General features: G+C 35.5%; 1 long non-coding RNA gene across 1 annotated transcript in view; it reads left to right on the top strand.

Moving 5' to 3' along the window:
* Positions 1–12,746: 12,746 nt before the first annotated feature.
* LOC127968743 (uncharacterized) overlaps positions 12,747–17,310 on the top strand; it is a 28,011-nt gene continuing 23,447 nt past the window's right edge. The window contains exon 1 of the long non-coding RNA XR_008156110.1: positions 12,747–12,850. This is a non-coding gene — a long non-coding RNA (uncharacterized LOC127968743). The remainder of the gene's footprint in view (positions 12,851–17,310) is intronic.

The raw sequence follows: 17,310 nt of genomic DNA, 5'->3' as shown, positions 1-17,310 counted from the left end.
CTTCTGGGATCTGAGAATTTTCACAGTTTGATGAGAAATGTTCCACTCCATCACTTCTATAGATTATTTTCTGCCTGTAAATTTCTGACTTTTATTAATCAAATCATTGCCGCACCCCTCCCGACCCCCCGCCAGCCGAGCGGTGGAGGTGTGCTGGAGTCTCCTGCCTTGAATTGGGTGTTGTGCTCACAGCATCTTCACCCAAGGGAGAGAGTCAGAGAGGTGAGAGCTTGAAAGAGCTGACCAGAGTTTCTGCCACAATCTTTCTCTCTGATGGGATCTCATTCGTATGTAAAATATGGTTCAGTGATTGTATGTTACAGTAGCAATGCCTTGACAGCATCTGAAACGTAAACCCTTTTGCGTAGGTCATTTGATGTTTAAAGAATATTGAGTTCATGAATATTTTGCATGTATTTAATGAAATATGGTTGTATGCACATTAAAGTCATTACATTTCAGATGTTTTCTGGGTTGATTACTTACAAAACTGGTCCGTTAGTGATTCCAAATTGCATTACACAATTTAATCAGATTACTTTAAGATTACTTTTACTCTAACTTGTTTATATTGATTTAAATAATATAATATTGTACCATCTGTGTCCCTGGATCACAAAAGCAGTAATAAGTAGCACAGGCATATTTGAAGTAGTAGCCAACAACACATTGTAAAGGTCAAAATTATCGATTTTTCTTTTATGCCAAAAATCATTAGGATATTAAGTAAAGATCATGCTATATGAAGATATTTTGTAAATTTCCAACTGTAATTATATCAAAACTTAATTTTTAGTTATGCCTTGTTAAGAATTCATTTAGACAAATTTAAAGGCGATTTTCTCAGTATTTAGATTTTTTAGTTGTATCTCAGCCAAATATTTTCCTATCCTATGAATGGGATTATATACATATATTCAAGAAGGGAAATTCTAAAGATGAAAAGGAATAATTTGGGAGAATCAATAAATTATGAATAATTTATTGCTATTTTGTGTATAATATTTAATAAGTAAACAGTAACTGTAGTAAGAATCAGAGTAGTTTTATATGTAATATAGGCCTGGTCTTAGTACAAGTTATCCAGATTACATGTAATCAGTTACTATACCCAGCACTAGCAACTGCTCTGTGATATCAAAGTTCCACCTCATTTCAATCAGAGGTACAATATGTTTTTAATGCCATGGTTCAAGTAAACACTCAAGAATGAATCTCCACAACCAAAAGATGTTGAAGAACTTCCGACACAGTCAGATTGCTGATTTAAGTAGTTATTTTGCTGAATTCGCTCAATCCAGCCAAATCCTTGGTGAACAAAATTGGGAACACATTCTAAACCAACACTGCTTTTAATTCATTTCTTTGTATGCGGCTCAAGTGCAGGAAAGAGACACAAACACAGAGGGAGGGAGGAGGAAGTGCGTATTGGTCCTGCTTATGTGCTAACTGAAGTCCCACTTGGGATGGGATTATTTTCAATACGTCATTCAGAGAGAATGCATGAACTGTTTTCTTCGCACTGAATGCTGTCCTCAGGGTGTAAATCTTAGGGGAGTAGGATTCGGTTCTTAACAACTACAATAATTTTGTTTCTTTGATGACCAAAATAGATGTTGAAAATAATCTGACTACACACATTTTGGGCTGTTTGCACACAGGAGACTTAGACAAAGTAAAATTTAAGTAAACTTTTCTCTTCAATATAAATATTCTCAAGAAGTAATAATATTTATCTGGTGAGCATATGCTTGTACTTTATGGATGAGGAAAATAGTAGTTGCGTCAGCTGAAAGGTTAACTGCTGTATTGTTGTCTACTGAAGAAGCGTTCCAGAAATAATGTAACTTTTTTTATATTTTTTGTAATATTTTTAAACATATTTAATAGCCTAGTTCCAAAAAAAAAAAAAAAAATAATAATAATAATAATAATAATAATAATAATAATAATTAATATCTATGTGACATGAAAATATACATTATGTAGCAACAACATAAAAAAAAAACAAATTCTGCAATAAGCTTATTTAATCACAGTATATAAACATAATATATATTCCATTTTATTTTAATAATCATAATCAATAATCTTGTTGGTGTATATCGATTTATAGTAAAATTCAACCACTCAATTGCATCTTTTGTAGTTGTTTTTTAATGCTGGAGATGGTTTGTATGGTGAAAGGCTTGGAACTCTGCTGTTCATCCATATGTTGCAAACGATGGGAAAAACCCTTCTTGAGCCATGTTTCCGGAAAACAAAGTTGGCAGTTGCTGTTCCAAATCACTTACAACACTATTGCATGTACAACAGCAAATAAATGTCCAAGTAGAGAAACTTTAGCAGTGCCAGTTTAAGGTACATGCATCTCAGGAAGTAAAACACGGTGCAGTGGCCTTTATTTAACCACCCGTTCTTGGCAGGACACCCAGAGCGGTAAAGTGAGTAGAGGCCAACACAAGATTATCCACTGCACTTTGCTCTCAGCCAAACTATGACATTTTCCCAAATCTGAAGTGCTTGAACCATGGACTGCAGCGGTGGAGCGCTGTCACACTTCCACGCGCCATCATTGTCGAGGAAAGCCCGGTCCCTTTTCTCACATCGAGACGACGCCTTAAAAACAATATGACTCCAGTGCGGCATAGCGATTACATGGGTCAGCTCTCTGCGAAAGCATCGAGTAGCATTGAGCCTGATTTAATGCTCTGGAAATTTCAGCCTGTCTATCTGAGGTCAACAGACTTTCTTTCAGAGAAAAGGAAAGAATGAGCAGAGGAAGCTTTACAGCGTGATGGCATGATGCCTGGGCTGCTTAATGGAATCACAGCGAGCAGAGGAGAACGGCTGGCAGAACCCTACGCCGCTTTCCCATGAAACCCCTGGCAGAGTCAAAGCAACAGCATGTAAACCACTCTGCACCCAACACAATCGCTCTTTGTATGAAGCCGAACGCCGTTGAGTGGAGGGTACTTCAATGGAGCGCCGATACGCCCGACTGAACGTGACTGTCAAAAGTGACAAGGTGCTTTGAACGACAATTACTGTTGCTTATAGCTTAGCTGGATGATTCTAATCTGAACATGCTCAGTGGATGTACTGGGGTGAGCCGTCACTTTGGCGTATTTACAAATGGAGCCTTAAATAAGATGTAAATGAATTTGTGCATGTTTAGATAAGCTCCCATGGATGATTTCATTACTGGAAATCTCATGCAGCATAACTGTATCAAAACCAAACCTGGTGTGGAATGCTTTAAAGCCATGATGGATGCGTTTACATTCATTGTGCACAAACACAGTGACTTTTGACTGGATTTTGCAATCAAAGAACAGATTTTAATGAACCGTAGTTGACTGTAGTAATCAAATTAGTCCATTAGTTATCTACAAGGGCTCAAGATTTGGCTAGTTTAGTTACTTCAGCAGTTAGCATTTTTTACTATGGCATGATTTACAGAACCAAAATTGTATATTATATATGATTGACAAATATGCATCACATTAAGTTTATTAGGTTATTTATGTTAAAATTGTGAAATCCAAATGGATGGAAATTGTATATGCCATTCAAATAAATATTACATTTAGCCATATAGAGTATAGACTTCATAAATGGCAAAACTTTCAGTAAATAATTCACACATATTTTATTATAATTTAGTAGTTAAGTGAATTTTTAAGCATCTAAGAATAATTTTACTCTTTCTGCTCACAAACTGTGGTCATTTGCATTTTAGGAGCGTTTATGGAGCTGATTGCCAAAGAAGCAGTGATGGTAGCATGTGCCAACCAAGCAACTGACCTTGAGAGGTCACTAGTTAGTTTTTATCACCAACAGTTAGTTTTCTCCCTCAGTATACTAAAACTTGATTATTTAAACAACAAAATTACCAAAACAATGCAACTCACTCTTATTTATCGTGTATCACTGACATCCTCCGGTTGAATCTGAGGACAACAAACACAGTTATTGCTTTTGGAGTGGTGTGTTGCAGATTTTAAGTAAATTATGTTGTTTTATTGATGGCCGTTATGGCATTGTTATCAGGTACGTTGTCCGGTATTATTAACATTTGCGGTTTTAATATTTAATTTCATCATGTGCCTTGCATGTGTTTGTATTTTCTCAGAGGAAGATGAGAGAGCTGCCCAACACCGCAGCCCACCTCTGAGGCGTCCTCCTAATGAAATCATTAAAAGTAATAAACAAAATTGCTTATCAGGAGAAAATATTATTTTCTGGAGGTAAACAGGTCCGCAATAATAAACCTTTATAATAAACCTATAACAACCTCCTCAAAGGTGACATCCAGGTGCACTCGGCCGCGAGTAATGTAATTGGCAAAAATACAATAAAACATATTGCATTGGATTATTACGCAATAATGCTGGAATCATTGCAGCCTAATTTTAAAAACAGAAGTGTGCTATAAAAGTAAACCCTTAAATATCAAATAATATTACATTACAGCATAATTTTGCCTCACAGCGATAGCAGAGCTATTTGTAGATTATTACCGCAGTTTATAAGGAAGAGCTGTGTATTTTCAGCAAAATGCCTGACAATTAATGGGACAAATTAAGTTTATAATGATGATGGTAATGTGGAGGGTGGTTATTAGTATGTGTTATTGTATTAGTTTTATTGTTTTTATTATTGTTGTTTCTATTAGTAGCAGTAATAAAGGACGCTGCAGCAGGAGATGTGTCATTATCACAGAAGCCTTTGAACGAGGGAAATAGTGAATCATTCACCCCCACCCTCTCCTGCCCAGAAGTCCCCCTTTTCACTGGCTGATCATCCATCACTCTGTTCTTGCCTAAGCACTTCACCTCGACAGCAATCCAAAGCAGAAGCCAGCACTAGAAGTCTAACGCCATTAATGAAGGGTGAGAACATTGGCTGGAACTGCTCTCTGTCATGTTTGCCGCTGACGTTGGCTTTGAACAGAAGAGCAGTTGGGTCATTCCTTAATGTGCCGTACAATTTATTATTTATTTTTTTTGCACAATATTGCAAATAAATGAGCATCATTTTAAGAGGGTGTTGCCATTTCTTTCATGTCTTCAAATGCTTTTGACATGAAAACCTATCAATTTATTATTTATTATGGATATTATTTTAAATACTTTTTTTTCCCTTTTTTTCTAAGAAAAGTGTTTCAAACATGTTGCATATTGTATTTTTATTTTTGTTGCACTACAAGAAATGATTGTATTGGTAATACAACACTAAAAATTGTAAATAAATTATTCTTTGTCAAATTTTCCATTGTTAATGAAAGTCTTTCTAAGTTTTAAAGCATAAACCTCAATTTTTTGTAGAGTGATAATGGAAAGCATTAAAAACCTCTATAACAGCAAAAAAAACATGGCCCATATAGGCACATTACAACTCAATTATAAGAAAATAAAAATATCCGAAAGGCCCCTGGGTCCTTAGTCTTTGATAATATTTTGTTGGGATGTTTTGTCTTTCTGTTGCAGCAGCAGTGGCACAGATATTCTAATACCTTTTAACAAGGCATCCATGAAACTTGCATTCTCTTATTAATTGCTGGAAGAATGAAACCTTACAGCCAATTAGAAGACGACTTTCTTATGCAGATTTTGGCTTACACACACTGCTATAAGGCATTCCCTCCCAAAAACAAAACAAAACAAACTCAAACAAGAAAACAAACAAATAAAAACTGCTTGCAAGGAGTTTAATGAACATGTTGTGGAGCTAAAGGATGCATGTTTAACAAGCTTTGTGATTGTTCTCTCTTGTTTTAGATTATAAAAACAAATATAATATATACATTCAATACAATATACATACATACTGTACATATATCTATATGTGTGTGTGTGTGTGTGTGTGTGTGTGTGTGTGTTATAAAACACATAATATATATATAAATATATATATATATATATATATATATATATATATATATATATACAGTACATACAATACAATATTAATATATATACTATAAATAATATAAATACTATATTCAAGTGAATAGATTTAAATGTATTGTTTGTATCATATATATTTGTATTGATTTTGATCCATAAAAAAAAAAAAAAAACATAAATATATTATACAAAAAATAATATTTGAAACTAGTGCATGTATATACTGTACTTGTCAAAAATAATTTTGTTGTTTTTCGAAATGCATACAAATTGACAGCATACCTGCATGCATATTTCCCACTGTTATGCAGGTATGTTTGCGTATTTAAACACACAAAAAGCCAAACTGCATCGCCGTTTCTTGTCTGGTGTAGACTAGACCATTTGCACATGAATTCAGCCCACACGCCATTAGAGTCCGTCTGCAGGCCCCTGTCTGTCCATCGCCACGGTGCACTGGGTCTCAAAGATATCTAATTATTTACCAGAGGTCAGGGAGCAAGTGCCCTCAACAAATCCAAGAATAGGACTCTCTCCTATTAATCTCCATTCTGCCGATGATAGATACGAGAAAGGGAAGGAGTCACTCATGCCCGCTCCTGATTTACAGAGAAGCATCAATCTTGTCATCTGTTCGGCAAACAATAACTGTCAGAGGCGAGGAGGAGGGCGAAGGGGGGTTCAGCCTGACTACTGTATGTGTGAACTCATCTGTAATGTTGCCTTTCCTCATTTCTTCATGATGGAATTGTTGGGGACACATCGCTTTTCCCACAATCCATTTGTGGGCCGGTTGACAGAAATAGGGTGAAGGTGGAGAAAAGTGAACCAAATTGCCCGCATTTAGCCGAAGTCGACTTCCAGTCGCCGGACGAGTGAGTGAAATAAAAGCGGATGGTGATAGAGTTACAAAATATTTGTCGGGAGTCAACCTCGGAAAATGAGCCACTGTATATCTGATATGTTTATCAGATGTAAACAGGACATTTTAAGAGCCGATTGTCTTTGAAACGATCTGCATAGGATGCGCTGGGTTTGTTATGAGGTGGATGGATCTATCAAAACAATGGTTTCCATACTCTCAAACAAGAGGCCATGTAACCTTTCTACATGCTGCAGGATATACAAATGTCTTTCCTTCCTCACTATGTTGAAAGAGTTGTCTTTGTGTACTTGGAACATTTATTTGTGGGCACTGTAAGCCATAAAATAGTCCAATCCGGTCTTTATGTTGTGGAAGGAGCTGCTTTGAAAACTAGTGACAGGCATTTCCACCTCCGAGTTTCTATTAAATTCGGGAATTTTCTTTAGTGCATTGAGTGTTGCGCGTAAATGAACAAACTACCAAGAACCCTCTGACCTCCGGAAAAGAATTCATCATTTGATTTTATTGTTCGGAGACCGACTTTGTTGGGAAGTAAAGAGAGAGTGAGCAGATTTGTTTGGTTGCGCCAAAAACATTGTATATCTCTGTCCCTATAAGTATACCCGAGACGTTTGGGAAGACTGAATTATCGGACATAGTCATTGTATTTTACCCAGTTATTTTAATGCAATTCTATCATTGTCAAATCTCAGATGGGATTCTGCTTGCTTTTGCAGGGACGGTCGCTCTCTGTGGAGATATGGGACTCTATACAGTGATTTTGTATGACATGATCTGTGTAAACTCTGTCGACAATAAGCTCAGCGTTATCAATCTTTTTCTCGTTTCAATAAGAACTTTACCAAGACCTTGCTCCTCAGGATGAAATATAAATCCAGTTTGAGATGTCATGTGCACAGGCATATGTTATTGTAAATTGACATATTTATAAAATAAGCACTCAACTTTTATTTTATTTCTCATCATGTGCTCAAAGAGGTGGATGAGGTGTTGAGTGTCATGCATGTAGCCTCACACTTTACAAATTAGACGTGTTTGTTAAACCTCATACTTAGGGTTGGGGATTTCAACAAACTCCTAAATGAAGTTTCAAGCTTCTGTTCATGACTCGTCCTTTAAATGATATCTCAAAATGTGTGGTTTGTTGAGCAATTGGATTGAAGTTTTTGTTCTTGCACACAATATAACAGTCCCTTACACTGAAGGCTGGACCTGAGTCATATGTAGAGAGATTTTGGGTTTGGTTACACTGCAAATAAATTGTAGAAAGTGTAGAAACAATTTTTACTCAGAAAATTATTGTTAATCTCACGAACAAGTACAAAGAAATGGCAAATTGCCTAATTTGACATGGACCTTATATATATAGACAACACTTAATACCCACATAGCAACACCCTAGCATTACAAAATATAAAGAACTCACATTATTGTTACTGTGCATGTGGCAACCGTGTACAATTGCAATTTAAATCACACCCATCTTTATAATCAATGCCGTGCCTAATGACTGTGTCTAAGCGGGGCTACATCGCCCTCATCTACATCACTAAGAGAGGATCAAAGAGTCCCAATCTTGTTTTCTATATAAATAAGGAGCTGGATTTGAGCACAAACACCCCTGTTTTCCAAGATATTGATGGTGGGTTGAATTAATGTGTCCTATAAGACAACACACCAAATCCCTGCAAAGCCGGGAACAGTCCACCCTCTTAGACACTTGACATTTGTTTTTCATCATGAACTTAAAGGTCACTAGCTGCCGGAGTGCCTGCCATCCTGTTTTGGTTTGCATTTGCATTAATTTTATTACCACCACACTCTCTGGAAACTCCAATTGTTTGACTTTTTTTATTAATCTGATGTTGCACATTTCCAAACAAACAAGGTATTTATATCTATCTATCTATCTATATATCTATCTATCTATCTATCTATCTATCTATCTATCTATCTATCTATCTATCTATCTATCTATCTATCTATCTATCTATCTATCTATCCTTCATTATATTGCATTTTTTTCTATACATATCTGTTGGTTTGACAAAATACACCATACAGTACATAATACAGTTAGTTACAATTACATTGAACAACAATTTTAACAAATATATGCTGTATGTGTATGTTTTTAAATAATTGGTACTTTCTTGTACTGTATGTATCTGTTATACAAAGGCAGGGCAAATCACTTGCTCTTCCAGCTGCGAAATGTGAATAATTTCCCATGAAGCCCTGCGGCCATATTCATTAACCTGCCTTTTGACTGGGCCAGTCAGATCTGAGTTCCAGTCATTAATATGCGTGACTCTTTTAATGAGGCTTAACAACCCTCCACGCCTCTCCTTTGAGCGACTCGGTGATCTTCAGAGGCCGTGTCTGTGCTCAGGATATTCCCCGTCTCCTGTCAAATAGAAATCGCTCAGTGCCTGCTCTTAAATTCAGGTAGAATAATGACCTAAATACCAGGTTAAACTTAAGTGAACTGCTAGATTGACATAATTACATGGTTTCTAATCCAGATTAATATTTAAAGATATTCTGAGGCTTTTCAGAAGGGCCTGTGAGATTTGTATTAAACCAGTGAGAGTAAAAAGGAGTGGGAACCATGGATGAATTAATCATTCAGAGCCAAGTGGATTTATTTTTCTTGCATTTGTGTAGATTTTTTATTGTAAATATAATTTTAGTATGTTATTTCCCTTTATATGACCACAAATAGACTAGTCGGGCTTCTTTGTTTGCATTGCATCTTTCATTTTACACATAATACATGCAGATAGTAAAAACGGGGTTAGTTGTCACACTTTACTCTGTTACATCTTTTTAAAGAAATATTTATCAAAGAAACATTAATAAAGACTTTTCATTGTTACAAGTGCTGCTCTTTTGAACTTTATATATTTATATCAAATAATCTGTTCAGAATAATGGCCACAGAGAGGATGCACAAACTGAATGACCACCTGCATTGATTTCCTCTCAGCGGAGGGAACGTGACATAAATAATTCAGGTCTGATACTGTAAATGATGGCAGGCAGCGCCTCGGAGGTCAGCAGGTACTGGAGAAATGAGCTGGGCCGATTCGAAGGACTCGCTAGCTGTCAGTTCATCCACCCCCACGGTGATTTTGTTATTAATTCCCATTTGTGACCATGCATGGTGCTATGACCGCCGAACACACAAACTATTTATACAGGTTAAGGAGATCAATTAGATACTGGCCTTCCAACTATGCCCTGCCATCCGAAGAGTCCAACCTCGAAGCGCAGAAGATGGAGAAAGAGATGGATTCTTCCATGAACAAATCTTTCAGTAGGCTACTGTATATTTACGAGTGATGGTGTTACGACCCAAAGGGATCCAAGCTGCAAAGGTCAATAAGTCAAAAGCAGAGGGTCATATATTCACAAAAAGTTTGATCAAACACTTTGAAAAAAAAAAAAAAAGTAGTCAAGCTTAATATTTGCTCTCTCATCTCTCAAGCAACTTCCTGTAAGCCGTGGAGACGTTGGCTAAAGTTTGCTGGCTTTAACAGTCAATATCCAGAACTCCGAGCATGACAGATAAGCCCACACTTTTGAGGGTTTTGGGTTATGTTGTGTCAGGCCATCTGTTATAACTGTGTTTTCCGCCTTATTGCTGAAGTGGTCAAGTCCAGCAGTGAATCATGCCGGTCTGCTGGGACATAAACGCACATAATTTGTCATGTTTTATGTTCCTTGAGCATTCTTGGTCAATCTTACTCTGCTATATGAGCATTTAATTTGACAAATCCATATTATGATTGATACACATAATGAGACCAGATATGTGTTTATAATGTTTAACCTAATATTTCAGAAGATTGCTGTCATTATGGGGAAAATTGTGGCTTTCTTCACATTTCTGAAAGACTTTCCACTTTTTGAAAGTTTGTTTCATTAAATATAAAGTCTAAGCAACTGTATGCAGTTTTGTGTATTTTGCGACTTTGGAGCCCCCTAAAGTTAAGCATTTACTGTCGTAAATATACCATTCTCGTAGCTGTGCACGTGCATTTGTTGATGCCGTAAAGCAATCCGTCCTATTTGAGTTTCTGCTCACCGATCTGAGAGGTGAACTATTTTCAGAATGGCGTTTGTCCCTAAAAAAGATGTTGTGTTGAGGATATTTGCTATGACGTTGTTTTGCTGTTGCTAAACTGCTTATGTTTTATATTTTACCAAGGCTGGTAGGCGGTTGCAAAATTATTCTGTTAGGTGTTTACTTAATAGCGCAAGAAAAAGTAGCTGATATTCAATATAGGTGTGTGACAATCTGAGCTATATACGCACGAGCGCTTTGTTCCCAGCAGGTAATCAGCGCCAGACGCGTCGGTGACTTTGGAAATATTTCTTATCTTTGCTTTGTGAATACCTCTAAAGCCCATATACTAGTAACGTAAATTACGTCCTCACGTTGATTCTCACGTTCGATTTTCCAAGTTGTCTGCCGTAAGAAGAAAGTTATAAGCGAAGCAACATTTCTCTCGTGTTTGCCATCAAAATCCGCTATGAAGGCGATTATTTTTTTTGTTTCAAACCCAATACTTCTGATAGAATATACATTTAACTTGAATTAGGTGAAGTTTGGGATTGATTGTAACATTCGCATGTGTTTTTTTTTTTAGGATCCGCAAGTGACGTTGTTGTCAAAAGCAGAATCGGCCATTCAATTATATTGCCTTCCAAAACTTCTCTCAATTTTCATCAATCCGTGCAGTATTTTTCAAAGAAATCATACAGAACGAAGGTTTAGAATCTCTAGATTACATTATTGCCATGATTTTGTCAAACATATAAATAAATACCATGGATGGTTATGTATTTGTTTAGGAACAACTGTGCTTCTAGCTGCCTGCTAGGTCATGTGACCCGTTTATGGCAAGCTGATTAGCCGAATGTTGCAAACATTTCAGCCCATGTGTGCTGTATTATTCTTACAAACATTGTGAAAATAATTAAATTTGACCAAATCTGTGCAGAATAATACAGCACACATGGGCTGAAATGTTTGTAAGATTTTTTTTTTTTTTCCAATAGTAAATTAAAGCAGCAAAAAAAAAAAAAAAAAAAAAAAAAAAATACTGTAGTACTTGTAGGCTTACAAGTATATATTATACATAAGGGTATATTACTTTTTGAAATCTAAATATCATATACTTAAAAATAAATAAATATAATATACTTTTGATATAATATGATATATTTTTAAAATGCTAATTATTATGTGGAAATATATGTGTGGATTGATGCTCTCGGTTTCATTAATTAGTGGTTAATTAGAAATAATACATTTTTTATATTTACCTTTTAAAAAGAGGTCATCTTAATCTTGTTGGGCAATTTATTACCTACACTCTGGTGTTTAAATTATGCAAATAGACCAAGAAATTAGGATGTTATGATATTTTGAAGTGTTTAATCAAGCGGAAGAGGTCACAGTTTTTCACTGTTTTATTGTTATAATTAGGTACAAAATGACACCTAATTTCCGAATTTAAAAATTCCATAACTTTCTTAATAATTATCAAATTTTAATCATTTAAAATTTTGAAAGTTATTTTTATTATCTATCATATGGTTATGATTATATATTCATTTTCTAGTATTGAGTCTCTGCCGTGTAAATCTGTCGGATTATTTTGGCCGTTTTAATGCATACCACGTGAGAATCGATTATTGAAAAGTAATACTTAACATTTCTTAATAGCATTCCACATAATTTGAGGAATCCTTCATGTACTGTACGTTGCACAAATAGTTTGGGACGAGTTTGTTTTACTCTATCAATAAAGTAGTAATGATAGCCTTAGTAAAGTCTACTAGTAAATAAAACGTGTAAAATATATCTGTCTAGTTTTTCCTCTGTGTTTTTATTCCTGACTCAAGAACTCACCTGAATTAATGCATCCTTCCAGCACTGGAGTCCAGGACCCTCAGGAGCCCTGCAGAAGAGCCAGACAGACAGACAGACGGATAGAAAGAAACCTTCTGGAAATCCCTCCGTCATACATTTAAAACTACTGTAAGTATTTTCTGCTCCTCAAAGGTTAAAATCATACGATTTTTAGCTGATATGGTCACTCATATTCAATGTAATGCAGTGATTACCAAGTTACGTATGTCACTAATCATTATATACATGCACACGTTAAATAGCTTCAATATAATTAAACTTGATACATCATATTTATTATTATTATTATATTTTTTTGTATTTTATATAATTTATTTTAAATGTGTATAGGCAGAACTATTTTACTAAATACTTTGCAGCCAAACTGTTGCAATATATCATGTGAACAATTTTGTTAATATAAACTGTCGGAACAACAGATACATTTGACTTTATAATGCTAGAAATAGAAATGATTATCTTCAGTTTCATCATCAACAAAACAAGCAGTGTTGGTTGGTAATTCTTTACTGGGTAAGATATCGCTACTCTTAGGTCCTCCGTAATGCTGGGATGCAAAACTCTTCTTATTGCATTACGCTAAACAGCGACTGTATATGTGGCACAATTAGTTAAATATCAGTTGGCAGCGCTGATTGAATGTGGACTTCCTCCAGTGATACAGTGATATTTGCTTTCCTAGCAGAGACAATGTCTGTACTAATCGTCTTCAGCACTGATCTCCATACTAACTAGCAGAATACATTTCCGTGCTCATAAATCAGCATTTCCAACAGCTCTTTAGTACGAGCATATTCCCACTCAGGCGGTGACACATTGCAGAGAGACAGAGAGCGAGAGAGCGAGAGAGAGAAACTCTGGGCTCTGGCAAGCCGCACCATGTCAGTGACGGGCAGGGAAGCACGCTGCCACCCTCTCTAAGATCTTTTTAAACTCCGCACGGGTTCTCATGCCATCTGGACGGGCTGTGAGTGGCCCAGATCGGGGAGGTTGCCAGCAGGCCTCCGTAGCGCAATATGGCCCTCCCTTTAATGAACCGCTAACTGTCCTCTCTTTAAATCGAAGTGACATTTTACCCTTTATCTTTGACGTTTCTGAAGGCCTACGCACCGTCCACTCATTAGCATTCCTTTACCTAGGAGAAATATATATTCCTGGTTTTGACAGTGTTCTGTTTGCTTCTATATGGTGTGTGCGATGCTTTCACATGTTTAATGCATATCTGTTTTGACAAGCACATCGATTTTCTTAGGATGCGTTGACCTTGTGTATGTAGCCATATTGAACAGTTCAACCTAAATCACTATATATCTGTTTATATTCTGATATCTTCTTTTTAACGAGACATTTTTCAAAATATATTCTTTTGAATTCTACAGGAGAGAGAGAGAGAGAGAGAGAGAGAGAGAGAGAAGTGCATAGCAGTTTGAATGTGATTAATTGATGACAGAATTGACTTGGTTGAGGTATCCTTACTTGAGAAGTGAGGACTGTATGATATAGTCTGTGCATGTGTGAATTGTGTTTTTGCAGCTGATGCCAATTTAGACCGTTTGTATTTAATGAAGGAGTATAAAAAAGCTTCGACATATCTTAGGATCATGGCCATATGGACACACAAACTCTCTCCTTCACATGCAAATCGTCCAAAACCAGGACAAAGTGAGATTAATAGAACTATGATTTTTTTTTTTTTTTTTTTGTGTAAAATCTTTGTAAAGTTTAAATATAAAGTGTACAATTTATAATATTAATAACATTTAACAATTTTAATAGAATAAATAAATTCATATATTGATATACATTTTATGCCATTTTCTAGTTGTCAGACATTCGAGATTTAACATCAGACATGCACATTAGAAATTACCATGGGACCACCTTTTGTTTTGATCTGCTCTGGAATTAAGACTTTTGCATAAATCTCTTAAATTCTGCCCTGAAGCCATTAAAAAATAGAACATGAGAATTAAAGCTGTGTAAATGATATTTAATCTCTTGCACAATATAATATTTGCATGTTCTGTCCGACATTAGGACTCAAGAGGACAATTGAAGATGAACTCCATTGTGATATTCATCTCATAACATGGGACTCACCCTTGGGCTACCGTCCTATTTACAGGCCACGCTAAAGAGGGATTATATAAATATCATTAAAGCATACCGTAATAAAACTAGCTCTGATTTATTCATGTGAACAGCATGGAAATGTATACAATTATTTGATGGAAACAAAAGCCGTTTGGTTAAATGGCTGAACATAAGGGTTTTAGAATGAGAGGGAGAGGGAAAAAATATAAAGCAAGAGATAAATTGATGCTCTGTAAAGCCTCGTGATAATTGGTGATAGTGTTTTTTTTTTTTTTTTTTTTTTTTTTTGGAAAGCTGATTCTGAATACTTCATAAAGTCCCAGTGATGAAAAGAGAAAGTGTGTTTTCATAGTCTAATAAGTGTATGAGTTTGTCTGCATGCGTTTATGAGTGTCTGTTGGAGGGTGTAAGATGGAGCTGACGTCCCTGTTGAATTGACAAGCCGTTGCAAGAGGATTTGGAGGATCCGATCTGATTCTGAATCTTCCGTAGGGGATGGAGACAGACTTCCACAGGCTGAGAATCTCCCTTCATTAATCACCGTCATTATTATTGATTTAGAGCGAGGAGCCCCCTCTACTGGGGTAATAAGAGCACGTTCTGCATTCTCAAAGCCTGCTGAAAGAGATTTGAGATTTTTCTTCCCTGTACTGTCTCACCTTCGAGGGAAGTGTTTGCGGATGGGTGTGGAATCGGAGTGAAATTTTCCAGGCTGGACTCGCTCGTCGCTCTTCCCATAATTCCGGGTGTCTAACAGACCGCAAAGCATCAGAAACAACAGGAAATGTCCTTAAGGACACTGAGGTGTAAAATTAGTGGTGTTCTTGGACTTTATGTGCAAAGCTTCCAATTCCTATTGTTGTTGTTTTTTTTTGTTGTTGTTGTATTGTTTTGTTTTATGCTCAGTGGATGATTCCATCTTATTGTGTATTCCAGCGGCCCTTCCGTTTATTGTGCAAGGTATTTTACTGTGTGTGGTGTGGTCCTCTGTCTGGTTTGTTATTCTCATTGGGTTTTCCTCTTGTGTGTTTGGTTAAAGCGCTGACAGACTTACCGAGCTCGACTTCCTCCTCGGCTCCAGATGTTTAGGATGGCCTCCTGTGATACGACCTCGCCAGGTTTCAATATAAAGAACAGACTGACAATGAATGTTTACTGCAACATTTACTCCCAAAATCATGCTTTCCATACCAGCCTGTAAACTGTATATAATGCATTTTAAAAGGATTTTTGATTGCATTAATTATCATTTCATGAATAACCACAACCACAGTTATGATACTTCATTGTTGCACCTTTAGAAAGGACAATGTATCCATTAAAAATGGCAGACAAACAATTTCAGATAAGGAACCTGCAAGTACTACAATGCATTTTAACTTAAGTTACAATTATTTACAAAAATATATAATGCATTACGATAAATTTTATGAATATGTTTTTAATGTATTACACAGCATTCAAATGTTCTTGAATAATGCACTACTACACAGTACTAAACAAGTTATTTTTACTTGCTGCTAACAGTATCCAAGACTGTTTATGCTCAGTGTAAATTGCATCATTTTACACCACCGTCTATAATAATAACTTTCGGAAATGAAAAACATTAATTTTACACAAGAGCAAAAAAAAAAAATAAAAAAAAATAAAATAAAATCATATATATTTTAGTATTTTATGTCCTAAACACGGTTCTGTGCTGTTGTATGTAGATCAGTTATCATTTAATTATTGTTAATTAAAAAAAAAAGTTAATTTCTAAAATGTTATTTATATGCATAATAGTTATCTTTTTTAATTTTAATCAATTAATACACGCACAAACACACACACACACACATTTGTTTTTGTGAAAAGTGGGGACATCCCATACTTTCTCAAAAAAACTAATTCTGTATGATTTATAAGCGTTTTGTAATACCTGTGTCATACCCATGTCATTATACAGAGTTGTGTCCTGATATGTCACAAAAACAAGAACACACACACACACACACACATGTCTATTTATTATAATATTTTTTTTTTGCATTCAGCATTTTGCTAATGAAAACAAAGAAATTGCATACAGAAAAATTACAAACATATCCCTTTTTAAAAATGGATTTATTATTTATTTATTTTGTCTAAACAGGCTAGATGTTGTGTTCCACTCATTTTATTTTAAGCACTTTGTGCCCTGAGTGCTATGTAAATACTATACGAAGCTCAACTTAAACCATGCATTCATTTTTATTTAGCATCTTGTGTAAATGGACACCTTTTTTTGTGTGTGAAACATATACACATTCATGTGAAATATTTTTATTTATTTATATATATATATATATATATATATATATATATATATATATATATATATATAAAGGCTATCTGGTTGTTAAAGTAACCAAAACATTTGATTTAAAAGAATGTTAGAAGATGATGAATGTGCAGGTTACTGTATGTAGATGTGTGATTGTATTAATTCT

The sequence above is a fragment of the Carassius gibelio genome, chromosome B12 (assembly GCF_023724105.1).
Source record: "Carassius gibelio isolate Cgi1373 ecotype wild population from Czech Republic chromosome B12, carGib1.2-hapl.c, whole genome shotgun sequence".
Classification (NCBI taxonomy): domain Eukaryota; kingdom Metazoa; phylum Chordata; class Actinopteri; order Cypriniformes; family Cyprinidae; genus Carassius; species Carassius gibelio.
The sequence above is the reverse complement of the archived record's forward strand: the minus strand, read 5'-3'. Positions and strand labels throughout refer to the sequence as shown.